Source organism: Styela clava, chromosome 11 (assembly GCF_964204865.1).
Source record: "Styela clava chromosome 11, kaStyClav1.hap1.2, whole genome shotgun sequence".
Classification (NCBI taxonomy): Eukaryota; Metazoa; Chordata; class Ascidiacea; order Stolidobranchia; family Styelidae; genus Styela; species Styela clava.
The window spans coordinates 1,856,157-1,872,063 of NC_135260.1; the positions used below are offsets into that span (position 1 = coordinate 1,856,157).

At 40.7% G+C, this 15,907-nt stretch overlaps 10 non-coding genes and 2 pseudogenes across 10 annotated transcripts; all 12 read left to right on the forward strand.

Annotated features, from left to right (window-relative positions):
- The first annotated feature begins 357 nt into the window (after positions 1–357).
- LOC144430042 (5S ribosomal RNA) lies at positions 358–476 on the forward strand. Its single transcript, XR_013479287.1, has one exon. It is a non-coding gene; the product is annotated as a 5S ribosomal RNA (ribosomal RNA).
- Positions 477–1,683: 1,207 nt separating this feature from the next.
- Positions 1,684–1,802, forward strand: LOC144430000 (5S ribosomal RNA). The gene has a single exon (XR_013479245.1). It is a non-coding gene; the product is annotated as a 5S ribosomal RNA (ribosomal RNA).
- A 1,205-nt stretch (positions 1,803–3,007) lies between these two features.
- LOC144430001 (5S ribosomal RNA) lies at positions 3,008–3,126 on the forward strand. Its single transcript, XR_013479246.1, has one exon. It is a non-coding gene; the product is annotated as a 5S ribosomal RNA (ribosomal RNA).
- Positions 3,127–4,324: 1,198 nt separating this feature from the next.
- LOC144430002 (5S ribosomal RNA) lies at positions 4,325–4,443 on the forward strand. The gene has a single exon (XR_013479248.1). It is a non-coding gene; the product is annotated as a 5S ribosomal RNA (ribosomal RNA).
- Positions 4,444–5,650: 1,207 nt separating this feature from the next.
- On the forward strand, positions 5,651–5,769 carry LOC144430003 (5S ribosomal RNA). The gene has a single exon (XR_013479249.1). It is a non-coding gene; the product is annotated as a 5S ribosomal RNA (ribosomal RNA).
- A 1,211-nt stretch (positions 5,770–6,980) lies between these two features.
- LOC144430004 (5S ribosomal RNA) lies at positions 6,981–7,099 on the forward strand. Its single transcript, XR_013479250.1, has one exon. It is a non-coding gene; the product is annotated as a 5S ribosomal RNA (ribosomal RNA).
- A 1,208-nt stretch (positions 7,100–8,307) lies between these two features.
- LOC144430005 (5S ribosomal RNA) lies at positions 8,308–8,426 on the forward strand. The gene has a single exon (XR_013479251.1). It is a non-coding gene; the product is annotated as a 5S ribosomal RNA (ribosomal RNA).
- A 1,207-nt stretch (positions 8,427–9,633) lies between these two features.
- LOC144430006 (5S ribosomal RNA) lies at positions 9,634–9,752 on the forward strand. The gene has a single exon (XR_013479252.1). It is a non-coding gene; the product is annotated as a 5S ribosomal RNA (ribosomal RNA).
- Positions 9,753–10,962: 1,210 nt separating this feature from the next.
- On the forward strand, positions 10,963–11,081 carry LOC144430090 (5S ribosomal RNA). The gene has a single exon (XR_013479336.1). It is a non-coding gene; the product is annotated as a 5S ribosomal RNA (ribosomal RNA).
- Positions 11,082–12,286: 1,205 nt separating this feature from the next.
- Positions 12,287–12,395, forward strand: LOC144430169 (5S ribosomal RNA; annotated as a pseudogene).
- A 1,204-nt stretch (positions 12,396–13,599) lies between these two features.
- On the forward strand, positions 13,600–13,718 carry LOC144430091 (5S ribosomal RNA). The gene has a single exon (XR_013479337.1). It is a non-coding gene; the product is annotated as a 5S ribosomal RNA (ribosomal RNA).
- Positions 13,719–14,923: 1,205 nt separating this feature from the next.
- On the forward strand, positions 14,924–15,032 carry LOC144430170 (5S ribosomal RNA; annotated as a pseudogene).
- Positions 15,033–15,907: the final 875 nt, after the last annotated feature.

A 15,907-nucleotide genomic window follows, 5' to 3' on the forward strand; every position in this document is an offset into this window, starting at 1 on the left:
AACTATCTGGGTTATGTGCAATACAATGGGCATCCGCTTATCAAAAAGCTTTGTCAATAACACGTCAGGCCTCAATAACAAACAAGCGAGTTATATCAGCGACTCGATGCTTGCGTTAAGCCATACACCAGAGATAAAATACCTATGAGGAAAAACATGCAATCAATAAATTAACGCATGTAATCAATAATAACAAAATTTGACACTGGTAGAAAATGTCGGCGGTAAGCCACTGAGCGAAACAGCGACTGCCTGAGTTTCATTGTTTGTGACTCTACAAACGAAACAGTTGCGCTTCGCTTCTCTCTCATTAGGCGTTGCCTAAATATAAATAACCGAATATGTCTCGTCGATATCGCCTACGACCATTCCACGTTGAATACACCCGATCTCGTTCGATCTCGGAAGTTAAGCAACGTCGGGCTCGGTTAGTACTTGCATGGGTGACCGGCTGGGAATACCGGGTGCCGTAGGCTTTTCGCTTTTATCAAAAATAAAAGGAATGCTGTCTGAACAAAACATAATTTAAAATGAATATGTTATAAAATATTTCAGATTGTCGAGGACTAAATAATAACTAACAGGGGCGAAACGCAACTTTACGAATAGTCACTGAGACCCGTCATCGATATTTCGAATGCGTCTTAATAGGTATAGGCCTGCTATATATGGCAGAATAATCGGTGCTACTATGGAGTGAGTTAGGATATGGGAAATCGAGATAAGACGACTTAATTAATCATATGACGGATCACGGCCAATCGCCCGGTTATCAGTCAAGGCCAGTTATTTCATTTCGGAAGCAAGCACTTAATGGTAGCGGAAGCCGTAACTTACCTGCGGTAACATGGACTACCTTACGACGACGAAGGTTTTCTGAAAACTATCCCTTAATGGAATTCGAACCCACGCAGAGTAATCAGAGGTGTGGTAACGAGCGTATATCTGACACTTAGCACGATGCGCCACACGGTTGAGCACGAGTTTTACCATAGCTTGAAATCTACCTATATCTAGTATTACATAGTGAGATCTACGTCAATTCAGTACTTTAGCGCAGGTTCAAAGCCTTCATTTTGCATCCCTAGTAGATATCTCATTAAATTTAGTTAGACTGACTGACTATTAACGTTGATACATTTTTATTGAACCGGACTTAATCGAAAAATTAAACTCTCGCCAAGTTACGGGCGATCACCGAAGTGCCACGCGCTTGTGAGAGTTTATATATAACTTTTGATACTGTGTGAGTGCACGTAACCTAGCTTTGAGCACATATAATAAAAAACAAGCTTATAAGAAGGGCAACTTTCATATATACTGTCGAACTATCTGGGTTATGTGCAATACAATGGGCATCCGCTTATCAAAAAGCTTTGTCAATAACACGTCAGGCCTCAATAACAAACAAGCGAGTTATATCAGCGACTCGATGCTTGCGTTAAGCCATACACCAGAGATAAAATACCTATGAGGAAAAACATGCAATCAATAAATTAACGCATGTAATCAATAATAACAAAATTTGACACTGGTAGAAAATGTCGGCGGTAAGCCACTGAGCGAAACAGCGACTGCCTGAGTTTCATTGTTTGTGACTCTACAAACGAAACAGTTGCGCTTCGCTTCCCTCTCATTAGGCGTTGCCTAAATATAAATAACCGAATATGTCTCGTCTATATCGCCTACGACCATACCACGTTGAATACACCCGATCTCGTTCGATCTCGGAAGTTAAGCAACGTCGGGCTCGGTTAGTACTTGCATGGGTGACCGGCTGGGAATACCGGGTGCCGTAGGCTTTTCGCTTTTATCAAAAATAAAAGGAATGCTGTCTGAACAAAACATAATTTAAAATGAATATGTTATAAAATATTTCAGATTGTCGAGGACTGAATAATAACTAACAGGGGCGAAACGCAACTTTACGAATAGTCACTGAGACCCGTCATTGATATTTCGAATGCGTCTTAATTGATATAGGCCTACTATATATGGCAGAATAATCGGTGCTACTATGGAGTGAGTTAGGATATGGGAAATCGAGATAAGACGACTTAATTAATCATATGACGGATCACGCCAATCGCCCGGTTATCAGTCAAGGCCAGTTATTTCATTTCGGAAGCAAGCACTTAATGGTAGCGGAAGCCGTAACTTACCTGCGGTAACATGGACTACCTTACGACGACGAAGGGTTCTGAAAACTATCCCTTAATGGAATTCGAACCGACGCAGAGTAATCAGAGGTGTGGTAACGAGCGTATATCTGACACTTAGCACGATGCGCCACACGGTTGAGCACGAGTTTTACCATAGCTTAAAATCTACCTATATCTAGTATTACATAGTGAGATCTACGTCAATTCAGTACTTTAGCGCAGGTTCAAAGCCTTCATTTTGCATCCCTAGTAGATATCTCATTAAATTTAGTTAAACCGACTGACTATTAACGTTGATACATTTTTATTGAACCGGACTTAATCGAAAAATTAAACTCTCGCCAAGTTACGGGCGATCACCGAAGTGCCACGCGCTTGTGAGAGTTTATATATACCTTTTGATACTGTGTGAATGCACGTAACCTAGCTTTGAGCACATATAATAGAAAACAAGCTTATAAGAAGGGCAACTTTCATATATACTGTCGAACTATCTGGGTTATGTGCAATACAATGGGCATCCGCTTATCAAAAAGCTTTGTCAATAACACGTCAGGCCTCAATAACAAACAAGCGAGTTATATCAGCGACTCGATGCTTGCGTTAAGCCATACACCAGAGATAAAATACCTATGAGGAAAAACATGCAATCTATAAATTAACGCATGTAATCAATAATAACAAAATTTGACACTGGTAGAAAGTGTCGGCGGTAAGCCATCGAGCGAAACAGCGACTGCCTGAGTTTCATTGTTTGTGACTCTACAAACGAAACAGTTGCGCTTCGCTTCTCTCTCATTAGGCGTTGCCTAAATATAAATAACCGAATATGTCTCGTCGATATCGCCTACGACCATACCACGTTGAATACACCCGATCTCGTTCGATCTCGGAAGTTAAGCAACGTCGGGCTCGGTTAGTACTTGCATGGGTGACCGGCTGGGAATACCGGGTGCCGTAGGCTTTTCGCTTTTATCAAAAATAAAAGGAATGCTGTCTGAACAAAACATAATTTAAAATGAATATGTTATAAAATATTTCAGATTGTCGAGGACTGAATAATAAATAACTAACAGGGGCGAAACGCAACTTTACGAATAGTGACTGAGACCCGTCATCGATATTTCGAATGCGTCTTAATAGATATAGGCCTACTATATATGGCAGAATAATCGGTGCTACTATGGAGTGAGTTAGGATATGAGAAATCGAGATAAGACGACTTAATTAGTCATATGACGGATCACGCCAATCGCCCGGTTATCAGTCAAAGCCAGTTATTTCATTTCGGAAGCAAGCACTTAATGGTAGCGGAAGCCGTAACTTACCTGCGGTAACATTGACTACCTTACGACGACGAAGGGTTCTGAAAACTATCCCTTAATGGAATTCGAACCCACGCAGAGTAATCAGAGGTGTGGTAACGAGCGTATATCTGACTGCGCCACACGGTTGAGCACGAGTTTTACCATAGCTTGAAATCTACCTATATCTAGTATTACATAGTGAGATCTACGTCAAATCAGTACTTTAGCGCAGGTTCAAAGCCTTCATTTTGCATCCCTAGTAGATATCTCATTAAATTTAGTTAGACTGACTGACTATTAACGTTGATACATTTTTATTGAACCGGACTTAATCGAAAAATTAAACTCTCGCCAAGTTCCGGGCGATCACCGAAGTGCCACGCGCTTGTGAGAGTTTATATATAACTTTTGATACTGTGTGAGTGCACGTAACCTAGCTTTGAGCACATATAATAAAAAACAAGCTTAAAAGAAGGGCAACTTTCATATATACTGTCGAACTATCTGGGTTATGTGCAATACAATGGGCATCCGCTTATCAAAAAGCTTTGTCAATAACACGTCAGGCCTCAATAACAAACAAGCGAGTTATATCAGCGACTCGATGCTTGCGTTAAGCCATACACCAGAGATAAAATACCTATGAGGAAAAACATGCAATCAATAAATTAACGCATGTAATCAATAATAACAAAATTTGACACTGGTAGAAAATGTCGGCGGTAAGCCACTGAGCGAAACAGCGACTGCCTGAGTTTCATTGTTTGTGACTCTACAAACGAAACAGTTGCGCTTCGCTTCTCTCTCATTAGGCGTTGCCTAAATATAAATAACCGAATATGTCTCGTCGATATCGCCTACGACCATACCACGTTGAATACACCCGATCTCGTTCGATCTCGGAAGTTAAGCAACGTCGGGCTCGGTTAGTACTTGCATGGGTGACCGGCTGGGAATACCGGGTGCCGTAGGCTTTTCGCTTTTATCAAAAATAAAAGGAATGCTGTCTGAACAAAACATAATTTAAAATGAATATGTTATAAAATATTTCAGATTGTCGAGGACTAAATAATAACTAACAGGGGCGAAACGCAACTTTACGAATAGTCACTGAGACCCGTCATCGATATTTCGAATGCGTCTTAATAGGTATAGGCCTGCTATATATGGCAGAATAATCGGTGCTACTATGGAGTGAGTTAGGATATGGGAAATCGAGATAAGACGACTTAATTAATCATATGACGGATCACGGCCAATCGCCCGGTTATCAGTCAAGGCCAGTTATTTCATTTCGGAAGCAAGCACTTAATGGTAGCGGAAGCCGTAACTTACCTGCGGTAACATGGACTACCTTACGACGACGAAGGTTTTCTGAAAACTATCCCTTAATGGAATTCGAACCCACGCAGAGTAATCAGAGGTGTGGTAACGAGCGTATATCTGACACTTAGCACGATGCGCCACACGGTTGAGCACGAGTTTTACCATAGCTTGAAATCTACCTATATCTAGTATTACATAGTGAGATCTACGTCAATTCAGTACTTTAGCGCAGGTTCAAAGCCTTCATTTTGCATCCCTAGTAGATATCTCATTAAATTTAGTTAGACTGACTGACTATTAACGTTGATACATTTTTATTGAACCGGACTTAATCGAAAAATTAAACTCTCGCCAAGTTACGGGCGATCACCGAAGTGCCACGCGCTTGTGAGAGTTTATATATAACTTTTGATACTGTGTGAGTGCACGTAACCTAGCTTTGAGCACATATAATAAAAAACAAGCTTATAAGAAGGGCAACTTTCATATATACTGTCGAACTATCTGGGTTATGTGCAATACAATGGGCATCCGCTTATCAAAAAGCTTTGTCAATAACACGTCAGGCCTCAATAACAAACAAGCGAGTTATATCAGCGACTCGATGCTTGCGTTAAGCCATACACCAGAGATAAAATACCTATGAGGAAAAACATGCAATCAATAAATTAACGCATGTAATCAATAATAACAAAATTTGACACTGGTAGAAAATGTCGGCGGTAAGCCACTGAGCGAAACAGCGACTGCCTGAGTTTCATTGTTTGTGACTCTACAAACGAAACAGTTGCGCTTCGCTTCTCTCTCATTAGGCGTTGCCTAAATATAAATAACCGAATATGTCTCGTCGATATCGCCTACGACCATACCACGTTGAATACACCCGATCTCGTTCGATCTCGGAAGTTAAGCAACGTCGGGCTCGGTTAGTACTTGCATGGGTGACCGGCTGGGAATACCGGGTGCCGTAGGCTTTTCGCTTTTATCAAAAATAAAAGGAATGCTGTCTGAACAAAACATAATTTAAAATGAATATGTTATAAAATATTTCAGATTGTCGAGGACTGAATAATAAATAACTAACAGGGGCGAAACGCAACTTTACGAATAGTCACTGAGACCCGTCATCGATATTTCGAATGCGTCTTAATAGATATAGGCCTACTATATATGGCAGAATAATCGGTGCTACTATGGAGTGAGTTAGGATATGGGAAATCGAGATAAGACGACTTAATTAATCATATGACGGATCACGGCCAATCGCCCGGTTATCAGTCAAGGCCAGTTATTTCATTTCGGAAGCAAGCACTTAATGGTAGCGGAAGCCGTAACTTACCTGCGGTAACATGGACTACCTTACGACGACGAAGGTTTTCTGAAAACTATCCCTTAATGGAATTCGAACCCACGCAGAGTAATCAGAGGTGTGGTAACGAGCGTATATCTGACACTTAGCACGATGCGCCACACGGTTGAGCACGAGTTTTACCATAGCTTGAAATCTACCTATATCTAGTATTACATAGTGAGATCTACGTCAATTCAGTACTTTAGCGCAGGTTCAAAGCCTTCATTTTGCATCCCTAGTAGATATCTCATTAAATTTAGTTAAACCGACTGACTATTAACGTTGATACATTTTTATTGAACCGGACTTAATCGAAAAATTAAACTCTCGCCAAGTTACGGGCGATCACCGAAGTGCCACGCGCTTGTGAGAGTTTATATATACCTTTTGATACTGTGTGAATGCACGTAACCTAGCTTTGAGCACATATAATAGAAAACAAGCTTATAAGAAGGGCAACTTTCATATATACTGTCGAACTATCTGGGTTATGTGCAATACAATGGGCATCCGCTTATCAAAAAGCTTTGTCAATAACACGTCAGGCCTCAATAACAAACAAGCGAGTTATATCAGCGACTCGATGCTTGCGTTAAGCCATACACCAGAGATAAAATACCTATGAGGAAAAACATGCAATCAATAAATTAACGCATGTAATCAATAATAACAAAATTTGACACTGGTAGAAAGTGTCGGCGGTAAGCCATCGAGCGAAACAGCGACTGCCTGAGTTTCATTGTTTGTGACTCTACAAACGAAACAGTTGCGCTTCGCTTCTCTCTCATTAGGCGTTGCCTAAATATAAATAACCGAATATGTCTCGTCGATATCGCCTACGACCATACCACGTTGAATACACCCGATCTCGTTCGATCTCGGAAGTTAAGCAACGTCGGGCTCGGTTAGTACTTGCATGGGTGACCGGCTGGGAATACCGGGTGCCGTAGGCTTTTCGCTTTTATCAAAAATAAAAGGAATGCTGTCTGAACAAAACATAATTTAAAATGAATATGTTATAAAATATTTCAGATTGTCGAGGACTGAATAATAAATAACTAACAGGGGCGAAACGCAACTTTACGAATAGTCACTGAGACCCGTCATCGATATTTCGAATGCGTCTTAATAGATATAACCTACTATATATGGCAGAATAATCGGTGCTACTATGGAGTGAGTTAGGATATGAGAAATCGAGATAAGACGACTTAATTAGTCATATGACGGATCACGCCAATCGCCCGGTTATCAGTCAAGGCCAGTTATTTCATTTCGGAAGCAAGCACTTAATGGTAGCGGAAGCCGTAACTTACCTGCGGTAACATTGACTACCTTACGACGACGAAGGGTTCTGAAAACTATCCCTTAATGGAATTCGAACCCACGCAGAGTAATCAGAGGTGTGGTAACGAGCGTATATCTGACACTTAGCACGATGCGCCACACGGTTGAGCACGAGTTTTACCATAGCTTGAAATCTACCTATATCTAGTATTACATAGTGAGATCTACGTCAAATCAGTACTTTAGCGCAGGTTCAAAGCCTTCATTTTGCATCCCTAGTAGATATCTCATTAAATTTAGTTAGACTGACTGACTATTAACGTTGATACATTTTTATTGAACCGGACTTAATCGAAAAATTAAACTCTCGCCAAGTTACGGGCGATCACCGAAGTGCCACGCGCTTGTGAGAGTTTATATATAACTTTTGATACTGTGTGAGTGCACGTAACCTAGCTTTGAGCACATATAATAAAAAACAAGCTTAAAAGAAGGGCAACTTTCATATATACTGTCGAACTATCTGGGTTATGTGCAATACAATGGGCATCCGCTTATCAAAAAGCTTTGTCAATAACACGTCAGGCCTCAATAACAAACAAGCGAGTTATATCAGCGACTCGATGCTTGCGTTAAGCCATACACCAGAGATAAAATACCTATGAGGAAAAACATGCAATCAATAAATTAACGCATGTAATCAATAATAACAAAATTTGACACTGGTAGAAAATGTCGGCGGTAAGCCACTGAGCGAAACAGCGACTGCCTGAGTTTCATTGTTTGTGACTCTACAAACGAAACAGTTGCGCTTCGCTTCTCTCTCATTAGGCGTTGCCTAAATATAAATAACCGAATATGTCTCGTCGATATCGCCTACGACCATACCACGTTGAATACACCCGATCTCGTTCGATCTCGGAAGTTAAGCAACGTCGGGCTCGGTTAGTACTTGCATGGGTGACCGGCTGGGAATACCGGGTGCCGTAGGCTTTTCGCTTTTATCAAAAATAAAAGGAATGCTGTCTGAACAAAACATAATTTAAAATGAATATGTTATAAAATATTTCAGATTGTCGAGGACTAAATAATAACTAACAGGGGCGAAACGCAACTTTACGAATAGTCACTGAGACCCGTCATCGATATTTCGAATGCGTCTTAATAGGTATAGGCCTGCTATATATGGCAGAATAATCGGTGCTACTATGGAGTGAGTTAGGATATGGGAAATCGAGATAAGACGACTTAATTAATCATATGACGGATCACGGCCAATCGCCCGGTTATCAGTCAAGGCCAGTTATTTCATTTCGGAAGCAAGCACTTAATGGTAGCGGAAGCCGTAACTTACCTGCGGTAACATGGACTACCTTACGACGACGAAGGTTTTCTGAAAACTATCCCTTAATGGAATTCGAACCCACGCAGAGTAATCAGAGGTGTGGTAACGAGCGTATATCTGACACTTAGCACGATGCGCCACACGGTTGAGCACGAGTTTTACCATAGCTTGAAATCTACCTATATCTAGTATTACATAGTGAGATCTACGTCAATTCAGTACTTTAGCGCAGGTTCAAAGCCTTCATTTTGCATCCCTAGTAGATATCTCATTAAATTTAGTTAGACTGACTGACTATTAACGTTGATACATTTTTATTGAACCGGACTTAATCGAAAAATTAAACTCTCGCCAAGTTACGGGCGATCACCGAAGTGCCACGCGCTTGTGAGAGTTTATATATAACTTTTGATACTGTGTGAGTGCACGTAACCTAGCTTTGAGCACATATAATAAAAAACAAGCTTATAAGAAGGGCAACTTTCATATATACTGTCGAACTATCTGGGTTATGTGCAATACAATGGGCATCCGCTTATCAAAAAGCTTTGTCAATAACACGTCAGGCCTCAATAACAAACAAGCGAGTTATATCAGCGACTCGATGCTTGCGTTAAGCCATACACCAGAGATAAAATACCTATGAGGAAAAACATGCAATCAATAAATTAACGCATGTAATCAATAATAACAAAATTTGACACTGGTAGAAAATGTCGGCGGTAAGCCACTGAGCGAAACAGCGACTGCCTGAGTTTCATTGTTTGTGACTCTACAAACGAAACAGTTGCGCTTCGCTTCTCTCTCATTAGGCGTTGCCTAAATATAAATAACCGAATATGTCTCGTCGATATCGCCTACGACCATACCACGTTGAATACACCCGATCTCGTTCGATCTCGGAAGTTAAGCAACGTCGGGCTCGGTTAGTACTTGCATGGGTGACCGGCTGGGAATACCGGGTGCCGTAGGCTTTTCGCTTTTATCAAAAATAAAAGGAATGCTGTCTGAACAAAACATAATTTAAAATGAATATGTTATAAAATATTTCAGATTGTCGAGGACTGAATAATAAATAACTAACAGGGGCGAAACGCAACTTTACGAATAGTCACTGAGACCCGTCATCGATATTTCGAATGCGTCTTAATAGATATAGGCCTACTATATATGGCAGAATAATCGGTGCTACTATGGAGTGAGTTAGGATATGGGAAATCGAGATAAGACGACTTAATTAATCATATGACGGATCACGGCCAATCGCCCGGTTATCAGTCAAGGCCAGTTATTTCATTTCGGAAGCAAGCACTTAATGGTAGCGGAAGCCGTAACTTACCTGCGGTAACATGGACTACCTTACGACGACGAAGGTTTTCTGAAAACTATCCCTTAATGGAATTCGAACCCACGCAGAGTAATCAGAGGTGTGGTAACGAGCGTATATCTGACACTTAGCACGATGCGCCACACGGTTGAGCACGAGTTTTACCATAGCTTGAAATCTACCTATATCTAGTATTACATAGTGAGATCTACGTCAATTCAGTACTTTAGCGCAGGTTCAAAGCCTTCATTTTGCATCCCTAGTAGATATCTCATTAAATTTAGTTAGACTGACTGACTATTAACGTTGATACATTTTTATTGAACCGGACTTAATCGAAAAATTAAACTCTCGCCAAGTTACGGGCGATCACCGAAGTGCCACGCGCTTGTGAGAGTTTATATATAACTTTTGATACTGTGTGAGTGCACGTAACCTAGCTTTGAGCACATATAATAAAAAACAAGCTTATAAGAAGGGCAACTTTCATATATACTGTCGAACTATCTGGGTTATGTGCAATACAATGGGCATCCGCTTATCAAAAAGCTTTGTCAATAACACGTCAGGCCTCAATAACAAACAAGCGAGATATATCAGGGACTCGATGCTTGCGTTAAGCCAACACCAGAGATAAAATACCTATGAGGAAAAACATGCAATCAATAAATTAACGCATGTAATCAATAATAACAAAATTTGACACTGGTAGAAAATGTCGGCGGTAAGCCACTGAGCGAAACAGCGACTGCCTGAGTTTCATTGTTTGTGACTCTACAAACGAAACAGTTGCGCTTCGCTTCTCTCTCATTAGGCGTTGCCTAAATATAAATAACCGAATATGTCTCGTCGATATCGCCTACGACCATACCACGTTGAATACACTCGATCTCGTTCGATCTCGGAAGTTAGGCAACGTCGGGCTCGGTTAGTACTTGCATGGGTGACCGGCTGGGAATACCGGGTGCCGTAGGCTTTTCGCTTTTATCAAAATTAAAAGGAATGCTGTCTTAACAAAACATAATTTAAAATGAATATGTTATAAAATATTTCAGATTGTCGAGGACTGAATAATAACTAACAGGGGCGAAACGCAACTTTACGAATAGTCACTGAGACCCGTCATCGATATTTCGAATGCGTCTTAATAGGTATAGGCCTGCTATATATGGCAGAATAATCGGTGCTACTATGGAGTGAGTTAGGATATGAGAAATCGAGATAAGACGACTTAATTAGTCATATGACGGATCACGCCAATCGCCCGGTTATCAGTCAAGGCCAGTTATTTCATTTCGGAAGCAAGCACTTAATGGTAGCGGAAGCCGTAACATACCTGCGGTAACATTGACTACCTTACGACGACGAAGGGTTCTGAAAACTATCCCTTAATGGAATTCGAACCCACGCAGAGTAATCAGAGGTGTGGTAACGAGCGTATATCTGACACTTAGCACGATGCGCCACACGGTTGAGCACGAGTTTTACCATAGCTTGAAATCTACCTATATCTAGTATTACATAGTGAGATCTACGTCAATTCAGTACTTTAGCGCAGGTTCAAAGCCTTCATTTTGCATCCCTAGTAGATATCTCATTAAATTTAGTTAGACTGACTGACTATTAACGTTGATACATTTTTATTGAACCGGACTTAATCGAAAAATTAAACTCTCGCCAAGTTACGGGCGATCACCGAAGTGCCACGCGCTTGTGAGAGTTTATATATAACTTTTGATACTGTGTGAGTGCACGTAACCTAGCTTTGAGCACATATAATAAAAAACAAGCTTAAAAGAAGGGCAACTTTCATATATACTGTCGAACTATCTGGGTTATGTGCAATACAATGGGCATCCGCTTATCAAAAAGCTTTGTCTATAACACGTCAGGCCTCAATAACAAACAAGCGAGTTATATCAGGGACTCGATGCTTGCGTTAAGCCATACACCAGAGATAAAATACCTATGAGGAAAAACATGCAATCAATAAATTAACGCATGTAATCAATAATAACAAAATTTGACACTGGTAGAAAATGTCGGCGGTAAGCCACTGAGCGAAACAGCGACTGCCTGAGTTTCATTGTTTGTGACTCTACAAACGAAACAGTTGCGCTTCGCTTCTCTCTCATTAGGCGTTGCCTAAATATAAATAACCGAATATGTCTCGTCGATATCGCCTACGACCATACCACGTTGAATACACCCGATCTCGGAAGTTAGGCAACGTCGGGCTCGGTTAGTACTTGCATGGGTGACCGGCTGGGAATACCGGGTGCCGTAGGCTTTTCGCTTTTATCAAAATTAAAAGGAATGCTGTCTTAACAAAACATAATTTAAAATGAATATGTTATAAAATATTTCAGATTGTCGAGGACTGAATAATAACTAACAGGGGCGAAACGCAACTTTACGAATAGTCACTGAGACCCGTCATCGATATTTCGAATGCGTCTTAATAGGTATAGGCCTGCTATATATGGCAGAATAATCGGTGCTACTATGGAGTGAGTTAGGATATGAGAAATCGAGATAAGACGACTTAATTAGTCATATGACGGATCACGCCAATCGCCCGGTTATCAGTCAAGGCCAGTTATTTCATTTCGGAAGCAAGCACTTAATGGTAGCGGAAGCCGTAACTTACCTGCGGTAACATTGATTACCTTACGACGACGAAGGGTTCTGAAAACTATCCCTTAATGGAATTCGAACCCACGCAGAGTAATCAGAGGTGTGGTAACGAGCGTATATCTGACACTTAGCACGATGCGCCACACGGTTGAGCACGAGTTTCACCATAGCTTGAAATCTACCTATATCTAGTATTACATAGTGAGACCTACGTCAATTCAGTACTTTAGCGCAGGTTCAAAGCCTTCATTTTGCATCCCTAGTAGATATCTCATTAAATTTAGTTAGACTGACTGACTATTAACGTTGATACATTTTTATTGAACCGGACTTAATCGAAAAATTAAACTCTCGCCAAGTTACGGGCGATCACCGAAGTGCCACGCGCTTGTGAGAGTTTATATATAACTTTTGATACTGTGTGAGTGCACGTAACCTAGCTTTGAGCACATATAATAAAAAACAAGCTTATAAGAAGGGCAACTTTCATATATACTGTCGAACTATCTGGGTTATGTGCAATACAATGGGCATCCGCTTATCAAAAAGCTTTGTCAATAACACGTCAGGCCTCAATAACAAACAAGCGAGATATATCAGGGACTCGATGCTTGCGTTAAGCCAACACCAGAGATAAAATACCTATGAGGAAAAACATGCAATCAATAAATTAACGCATGTAATCAATAATAACAAAATTTGACACTGGTAGAAAATGTCGGCGGTAAGCCACTGAGCGAAACAGCGACTGCCTGAGTTTCATTGTTTGTGACTCTACAAACGAAACAGTTGCGCTTCGCTTCTCTCTCATTAGGCGTTGCCTAAATATAAATAACCGAATATGTCTCGTCGATATCGCCTACGACCATACCACGTTGAATACACTCGATCTCGTTCGATCTCGGAAGTTAGGCAACGTCGGGCTCGGTTAGTACTTGCATGGGTGACCGGCTGGGAATACCGGGTGCCGTAGGCTTTTCGCTTTTATCAAAATTAAAAGGAATGCTGTCTTAACAAAACATAATTTAAAATGAATATGTTATAAAATATTTCAGATTGTCGAGGACTGAATAATAACTAACAGGGGCGAAACGCAACTTTACGAATAGTCACTGAGACCCGTCATCGATATTTCGAATGCGTCTTAATAGGTATAGGCCTGCTATATATGGCAGAATAATCGGTGCTACTATGGAGTGAGTTAGGATATGAGAAATCGAGATAAGACGACTTAATTAGTCATATGACGGATCACGCCAATCGCCCGGTTATCAGTCAAGGCCAGTTATTTCATTTCGGAAGCAAGCACTTAATGGTAGCGGAAGCCGTAACATACCTGCGGTAACATTGACTACCTTACGACGACGAAGGGTTCTGAAAACTATCCCTTAATGGAATTCGAACCCACGCAGAGTAATCAGAGGTGTGGTAACGAGCGTATATCTGACACTTAGCACGATGCGCCACACGGTTGAGCACGAGTTTTACCATAGCTTGAAATCTACCTATATCTAGTATTACATAGTGAGATCTACGTCAATTCAGTACTTTAGCGCAGGTTCAAAGCCTTCATTTTGCATCCCTAGTAGATATCTCATTAAATTTAGTTAGACTGACTGACTATTAACGTTGATACATTTTTATTGAACCGGACTTAATCGAAAAATTAAACTCTCGCCAAGTTACGGGCGATCACCGAAGTGCCACGCGCTTGTGAGAGTTTATATATAACTTTTGATACTGTGTGAGTGCACGTAACCTAGCTTTGAGCACATATAATAAAAAACAAGCTTAAAAGAAGGGCAACTTTCATATATACTGTCGAACTATCTGGGTTATGTGCAATACAATGGGCATCCGCTTATCAAAAAGCTTTGTCTATAACACGTCAGGCCTCAATAACAAACAAGCGAGTTATATCAGGGACTCGATGCTTGCGTTAAGCCATACACCAGAGATAAAATACCTATGAGGAAAAACATGCAATCAATAAATTAACGCATGTAATCAATAATAACAAAATTTGACACTGGTAGAAAATGTCGGCGGTAAGCCACTGAGCGAAACAGCGACTGCCTGAGTTTCATTGTTTGTGACTCTACAAACGAAACAGTTGCGCTTCGCTTCTCTCTCATTAGGCGTTGCCTAAATATAAATAACCGAATATGTCTCGTCGATATCGCCTACGACCATACCACGTTGAATACACCCGATCTCGGAAGTTAGGCAACGTCGGGCTCGGTTAGTACTTGCATGGGTGACCGGCTGGGAATACCGGGTGCCGTAGGCTTTTCGCTTTTATCAAAATTAAAAGGAATGCTGTCTTAACAAAACATAATTTAAAATGAATATGTTATAAAATATTTCAGATTGTCGAGGACTGAATAATAACTAACAGGGGCGAAACGCAACTTTACGAATAGTCACTGAGACCCGTCATCGATATTTCGAATGCGTCTTAATAGGTATAGGCCTGCTATATATGGCAGAATAATCGGTGCTACTATGGAGTGAGTTAGGATATGAGAAATCGAGATAAGACGACTTAATTAGTCATATGACGGATCACGCCAATCGCCCGGTTATCAGTCAAGGCCAGTTATTTCATTTCGGAAGCAAGCACTTAATGGTAGCGGAAGCCGTAACTTACCTGCGGTAACATTGATTACCTTACGACGACGAAGGGTTCTGAAAACTATCCCTTAATGGAATTCGAACCCACGCAGAGTAATCAGAGGTGTGGTAACGAGCGTATATCTGACACTTAGCACGATGCGCCACACGGTTGAGCACGAGTTTCACCATAGCTTGAAATCTACCTATATCTAGTATTACATAGTGAGACCTACGTCAATTCAGTACTTTAGCGCAGGTTCAAAGCCTTCATTTTGCATCCCTAGTAGATATCTCATTAAATTTAGTTAGACTGACTGACTATTAACGTTGATACATTTTTATTGAACCGGACTTAATCGAAAAATTAAACTCTCGCCAAGTTACGGGCGATCACCGAAGTGCCACGCGCTTGTGAGAGTTTATATATAACTTTTGATACTGTGTGAGTGCACGTAACCTAGCTTTAAGCACATATAATAAAAAACAAGCTTAAAAGAAGGGCAACTTTCATATATACTGTCGAACTATCTGGGTTATGTGCAATACAAT